Genomic DNA, 7,500 nt, shown 5'->3' on the forward strand with positions numbered 1-7,500 from the left:
ACCCTTTACATTTGTGTGTGTTTGTGTGTATAAGGTAGTTGTTGTGTATTTGTTAGATATTACTGCATAGTCGGAACTAGAAGTACAAGTAGGCAAGTCAGTTAAGAACACATTCTTATTTTCAATGACGGCCTGGGAACAGTGGGTTAACTGCCTTGTGCAAGGACAGAACGATAGATTCGTACCTTGTCAGCTCGGGGGTTTGAACTTGCAACCTTCCGGTTACTAGTCCAACGCTCTAACCACTAGGCTACCCTGCCGCCTTGAGCTGATGAGACTGACAGATACAAAGTACTCTTCTTTGGAAGAGTAAATCAATTATGAAATTTGTATCTCTCAAAATACTCTTAGCTTTTATAACGCTACAATATTTTGCAGTGAGTTGTTGCGCAAATATTTGAAATGGTGTTCCTGTCTCTTTAAAAACATTGGTAGCTTCTTATCCCGCCCTTCAAAGTTTTCAACCAACCCTCTGCCATGAGACATTATGATTTGTCTTCTGCAGGTGGTCCAATCGCAAACCGGCTTTCAATTACAGGGCACCATTCATTATCCTAATTTTGTTGCAAAATGTTTCTTAAACGGAAGCAAGCTGAACGAAAACGAGGAAGAACCTAACTGAATTAGTCCAATAGAAACTCTCGTTTTCGTTGTAAAAACGCAACTGTTTACAACTGTGTGGACGAATGATTACACCACCTTCTCGTAAAGCAGGGGATACGCGTTTGCAGCGATACAACTGAAGAGAAAGCAGTACCAAGTATTATCGTGCGTCGGATCAGTGGAACAACAGCGAGCAAATAGAACGGAAGGAATGTACCAGCAACGGTGTTCAACTATTAGATCAGCAGCTTGATCAACTGTCTCCGGCGCTGGATCCGCTACATTAGGTGGGTGGTTATATTGTATCAAGTGAAAGATTCCGACAGTGTAGCATAGCAATGCCCTTCTTCTGTCCAGCTTCAGCGGCGCTAACCGCGACTGCCTACCTCTACCTAGTAGGTTAACCACTACTCATTTTGAGCATGACCCGTTCGGAGGTCTTAAAGAAAAGCCCATGTCCGTTTTTAGCTCCGACATGTTTTAATAGTTGGTGAATCTGTGAAATGCGCTGAAAGCTTGGCATCGTTGTAGAATGTTTTTGGCACATGCCACCCGGTGTATGAAGACAGGACATGTATCATGCGTCTTGGCACAACAATAATCATGATCGGTCAAAAGCCCATTTTCAAATAGACAACTAAATTAATCGAGTGTTGTGTCTCCGTATTGGCAGTTATGTTCTCGTGTTTTAACCAGATACATTATTTTATTTTAGACATTTGTTTTATTTTTTATATTGAAATCAGCAGTAACTGTTGATGTGCGCACAACTAAAACAACACACGTTGTTGATATTGGCATCTCCTATGTATCTGTAGCGGAGTTTTTTTGTCGACAGAAAACTGACATAGCTGCCGTAGTTAAATTCACGTCGTCAGTCTTTTTACCTTATTGATATTTCCACATCAGATGACATCCTGTCTGTAGACTATTGATGTAGAATACCTACTGGTCAGCACAGCATAGGAACTATTGGACGGAATTATGCAAACGTCATAATGTGTAAACGTGTTCCAAAAGGAAGCCTCCTCCACTTGGTCTTCTGGGATTATTATGTAGCCCAATTAACCAAGACAATCTGATGAATCTCGGCAACCAGCCATGAGCTAGGTCTACCTCCCCAGATGTTTTGCCATCAGCTACTTGCAGTAAACCACAACTGAAGGGGAATGGGTCTAACACTTTAAAAAAAAAAAAAGTGTATTTATGAATTTCTCATTGCAAACTATTCCTACAGCTGTTGACAAAAACTTATAACAACTTTGTGTCATGTTGGAAATGAATTGTGGTGACAGACAGGTTATTTGGTGTATTGTACATTGTGGTGACAGACAGGTTATTTGGTGTATTGTACATTGTGGTGACAGACAGGTTATTTGGTGTATTGTACATTGTGGTGACAGACAGGTTATTTGGTGTATTGTACATTGTGGTGACAGACAGGTTATTTGGTGTATTGTACATTGTGGTGACAGACAGGTTATTTGGTGTATTGTACATTGTGGTGACAGACGGGTTATTTGGTGTATTGTACATTGTGGTGACAGACAGGTTATTTGGTGTATTGTACATTGTGGTGACAGACAGGTTAGTTATGCATCAAAGGCTCCTTCAGTGTTCTCTTTATTGGCAATAGCCAAAGACAGAAATAGATAGATACGTAGATAGCCTGTCTGTCTCTGTCTGTCTCTGTCTGTGTCTGTCTCTGTCTGTGTCTGTCTCTGTCTGTGTCTGTCTCTGTCTGTCTGTCTCTGTCTGTCTGTCTCTGTCTGTCTCTGTCTGTCTCTGTCTGTCTCTGTCTGTCTCTGTCTGTCTCTGTCTGTCTCTCTCTCTGTCTCTCTCTCTCTGTCTCTCTCTCTGTCTGTCTGTCTGTCTCTGTCTGTCTGTCTCTGTCTGTCTGTCTCTGTCTGTCTCTCTCTCTCTGTCTCTCTGTCTGTCTGTCTGTCTGTCTGTCTGTCTGTCTGTCTGTCTGTCTGTCTGTCTCTGTCTGTCTGTCTGTCTGAATATATATTAGTAATATTACATGTTTTGAACCCCCTGTTTGTTATAGTGATAGAGATGCTGGTAGAAAGGGGTTCATATGTGTTTGTTCATATTCTGGTGACTTGGTGCCCATTTGACTTTGTTCACAGAAATTCCCAAATTACGTTATGCTATAGAGACCTCTGATTATTCACTGTTAAGTGTTTATTCACATTTTGTCGAATGGAAATGTATGACTTTTCCATGACTTTTAACCAAATATCCAAGACCAATAATTGATGACATCTCTATGGCTGTGTTTAGTCAAGCAGCCCAATTCTGATATTGTTTTCCACTAATTATGCTTTTGACCAATCACATCAGATCTTTTCACAGAATATCTTTTTCCAGAGTTTATCTGATTGGTCAAAGGATTGCTGCTCGTCTCTGACCCCATGTAGCCTACTATGTCCTGCCGTTGTGCCCTTGATCAAGGCACTTAACCTCCCTCAAAGTAAAATAACAACACTGTTAGGCAACTGTATAAAACCCATGTGGTCAACCCTCCATCTGGAGAGAGATGGGTGTGTCCATTTTTTATCAATGTCCTGTTGAGCAACAGATGTGTTGTGTTAGACGGGGGGGGACAGACTGTTGGCCACCCTTTTTAATATAAAATATTGCGATGTTACAACCAAATACTTTTTAATATACAATTTATTCTCTCATTCAATGAATCTGGGATATAAATAGTTAAGGTAGCTAACTTCAAAAAACAAAGTCACAGGACATGTTTATCGATGGCTAAACTATTTAATATTTCAGGGGAGATCTATGCACAAGCATGATAGTTATTTGTCTATTAGAATAAAACATTTTTTTGTTGCATTGGCGAAATGACCGTGTTAGACTACTGTTTTAATAGAGAGGATTGTCAGCTTTCCCACTGCGTTGTGGAATGTATTTCTCAACAGAGCCGGTGGAAACAAGACGGCAATGACATTAATGCTTATAGCTAAAGAGTTAACGAGCAAGATTACGAGCTATGTTTTCAATTGGCTATATAGTCTAGCCCCCCTTTTTCAAGTGATTGATCATATATTTTACAACACAATATAAAAATTCCAGGTCTTTCCCAGGGATTTCATGACTGTAAGAAGTCTCATTTAACAACCCTATTTGATAACATTCAGGCTTGCGTTTTCTCAATCTGCGCCTTTTCAAACTGGAACAGTCTCCTCGTACACCGGATTCACAGACCGGATTCTCAAACTGGAACAGTCTCCTCGTACACCGGATTCACAGACCGGATTCTCAAACTGGAACAGTCTCCTCGTACACCAGATTCACAGACCGGATTCTCAAACTGGAACAGTCTCCTCGTACACCGGATTCACAGACCGGATTCCCAAACTGGAACAGTCTCCTCGTACACCGGATTCACAGACCGGATTCTCAAACTGGAACAGTCTCCTCGTACACCGGATTCACAGACCGGATTCTCAAACTGGAACAGTCTCCTCGTACACCGGATTCACAGACCGGATTCTCAAACTGGAACTGGAACAGTCTCCTCGTACACCGGATTCACAGACCGGATTCTCAAACTGGAACAGTCTCCTCGTACACCGGATTCACAGACCGGATTCTCAAACTGGAACAGTCTCCTCGTACACCGGATTCACAGACCGGATTCTCAAACTGGAACAGTCTCCTCGTACACCGGATTCACAGACCGGATTCCCAAACTGGAACAGTCTCCTCGTACACCGGATTCACAGACCGGATTCCCAAACTGGAACAGTCTCCTCGTACACCGGATTCACAGACTTGTGACAAATAAAATAGAACGAAGTGGAATCAGGACGTGAATGCCCACTCTGCTATTCAATGCAGACCTTGCTTTGTTTAACCTTTGACGCCGTGTGTGAATCCGAGGCGGTGATAGGCCACTTTGTTTTATAGAGGAGCCGGTACGCAGTTCACCAAAAAATGTGAATTGTAGGCCCAGCTCCGGCTCAAGTCAGCTCATGTCAAGCACTGACCTTTTTAGGATGCACCCTCAGTTGTTTTCCTGTGGCTGTCAGTCTGAGCTCTGTGCTACTCTGCTTCCGCAGCTGCAGGGGGTGATTGATAATGGCAGGGCCTGGCTGTGTCTCAGGGAGAGTTGGGATATGCAAAAAAAAAATAATATTAATATTATTATTGTCAAATATAAACCCCCACCAGAGTATTACAATTCTTCCCTGCACTAGTATTGACCAGGAAGTAGCGCACCGCTAGTATTGACCAGGAAGTAGCGCACCGCTAGTATTGACCAGGAAGTAGCGCACCGCTAGTATTGACCAGGAAGTAGCGCACCGCTAGTATTGACCAGGAAGTAGCGCACCGCTAGTATTGACCAGGAAGTAGCGCACCGCTAGTATTGACCAGGAAGTAGCGCACCGCTAGTATTGACCAGGAAGTAGCGCACCGCTAGTATTGACCAGGAAGTAGCGCACCGCTAGTATTGACCAGGAAGTAGCGCACCGCTAGTATTGACCAGGAAGTAGCGCACCGCTATTATTGACCAGGAAGTAGCACACCGCTATTATTGACCAGGAAGTAGCGCACCGCTAGAAAAACCATGACCAGGAAGTAGCGCACCGCTAGTATTGACCAGGAAGTAGCGCACCGAGTAGTGTGCCATTTGGAACGCAGAAGTCTTTGGTTCTTCTCGTTTCCTGGTTTGGGAAGTCCGTATCACTCCTTTTGCTGCTAACAGATGAAATGATCATGTTTATTTTGTACACCGTTTAGGTAAATACCTTCTCTTAGCTACCTGCCCACGGCTGTGTGTTCATCCCGTTATATGCCTTATGATGTCCGCCCACGCTGATGCGTCCAGGCTGACCGTGCATCATCCTCCTGTTCATTGGCAGGTTTATATCATGTCTGTTGTACTCTCATGTATTCAAGCCGTTGAGCTTTTATTGATCTGTAGGTTTTGTTATGTAGGCTAATGCATTGGGATTCACAGACCGTAGATCAGTTCTATGCTGTGATTATTCCCCAGTTCGTTTTTATTTGCTCAGAGTGTGATGTGTTGTTGTATTGTCTACCTTTTATTGCTCAGGGAAGGTGCAGCATGCGGACAGCCCTTCACATGAGTGGATTTGGTTATTTCAACCACACCTGTTGCTGACAGGTGTATAAAATCCGAGCACACAGCCATGCAATCTCCATAGACAAACATTGGCAGTAGAGCCTCTAGGTTTCTTCCTAGGTTCTGGTCTTTTTCTAGGGAGTTTTTCTAGGGAGCCACTGTGCTTCTACACCTGCATGACTTGCTGTTTGGGGTTTTCGGCTGGGCTTCTGTACAGCACTTTGTGACATCAGCTGATGTAAGATTGAATGGCCTTAACTGAGGAGCTCAGTGAATCAAAAAAAAAATTCAACGTGGCACCGTCATAGGATGCTAACTTTCCAACAAGTCAGTTTGTTAAAATTTCTGCCCTGCTAAAGCTGCCCAGGTCAACTGGTGCTGTTATTGTGAAGTGGAGCAACAACGGCTCAGCCGCAAAGTGGTAGGCCACACAAGCTTACAGAACGGGACCGCCGAGTGCTAAAGCCTGTAGAAAGTAAAAAACTGGTCTGTCCTCAGTTGCAACACTCACTACCGAGTTCCAAACTGCATCTGGAAGGAACATCGGCACAATAACTGTTAGTCGGGAGCTTTATGAAATGGGTTTCCGTGGCCGAGCAGCCTCACACAAGCCTAAGATCACCATGCGCAATAGCCAAGCGTCAGCTGGAGTGGTGTAAAGCTCGCCGCCATTGGACTCTGGCGCAGTGGAAAGGCGATCACGCATCAACATCTGGCAGTCCGACGGACTAATCTGGCTTTGGTGGATGCTAGGAGAACACTACCTGCCTAAATGCATAGTGCCAACTGTAAAGTTTGGTGGAGGAGGAATAATGGTCTGGAGTTCTTTTCATGGTTCGGGCTGGGCCCTTTAGTTCAAGTGAAGAGAAATCTTACCGCTACAGCATACAAGGACATTCTAGACGATTCTGTGCTTCCAACTTTGTGGCAACAGTTTGGTTCGGGAAGGTCCTTTCCTGTTTCAGCATGACAATGCCTCCGTGCGCAAAGCGAGGTCCATACAAAATGGTTTGTTGAGATCGGTGTATAAGAACTTGACTGGCCTGCACAGAACCCTGACCTCAACCCCATCGAACACCTTTGGGATGAATTGGAACACCGACTGCGAGCCACGCCTAATCACCCAACATCTGCCTGACCTCACTAATGCTCTTATGGCTGAATGGAAGCAATTCCCCACAGCAATGTTCCAACATCTAGTGGAAAGCCTTCCCAGAAGAGTGGAGCTGTTATAGCAGCAATGTTCCAACATCTAGTGGAAAGCCATCCCAGAAGAGTGGAGGCTGTTATAGCAGCAATGTTCCAACATCTAGTGGAAAGCCTTCCCAGAAGAGTGGAGGCTGTTATAGCAGCAATGTTCCAACATCTAGTGGAAAGCCTTCCCAGAAGAGTGGAGGCTGTTATAGCAGCAATGAGGGACCAACTCCATATTAATGCCCATGATTTTGGAATGAGACGTTTGACGAGCAGGTGTCTTTTGGCCATGTAGTGTATTTAAACGTGTCCAACTCCTATATGTTCTCTGCCACCTCATTGAGTTTTAAACTGTCAGGCTTGGTTGACTCCCTGGCTGAGCCCCGTCGGGCTTGGTTGACTCCCTGGCTGAGTTCCAAATGGTCCCCTTTTTTAAGTGTACTACTTTCGACCAGAGTCGGCCCTCTTGCACCTACAGTCCAACCAGTTCCCTCTGTAATTCCCAGTTAAGGTGACAACATGCCACTGGCCTGGGAGGGATGTCCTTGTGAAATTATCCATCTCAAGTCAAGCAGCCCTCCCTGCTTTTTTTCTGC

General features: G+C 44.3%; 1 protein-coding gene across 4 annotated transcripts in view; it reads left to right on the forward strand.

Annotated features, from left to right (window-relative positions):
* Positions 1–546: 546 nt before the first annotated feature.
* Positions 547–7,500, forward strand: part of tpst1 (tyrosylprotein sulfotransferase 1) — a 95,001-nt gene continuing 88,047 nt past the window's right edge. The window contains exon 1 of one of the 4 annotated variants that reach the window (XM_064975323.1): positions 547–890. The gene's annotated coding sequence lies outside the window, so the exon portion shown is untranslated. The remainder of the gene's footprint in view (positions 891–7,500) is intronic. The other 3 variants (XM_064975325.1, XM_064975324.1, XM_064975326.1) reach the window with 3 other exon arrangements.

Source organism: Oncorhynchus masou, chromosome 9 (assembly GCF_036934945.1).
Source record: "Oncorhynchus masou masou isolate Uvic2021 chromosome 9, UVic_Omas_1.1, whole genome shotgun sequence".
Classification (NCBI taxonomy): domain Eukaryota; kingdom Metazoa; phylum Chordata; class Actinopteri; order Salmoniformes; family Salmonidae; genus Oncorhynchus; species Oncorhynchus masou.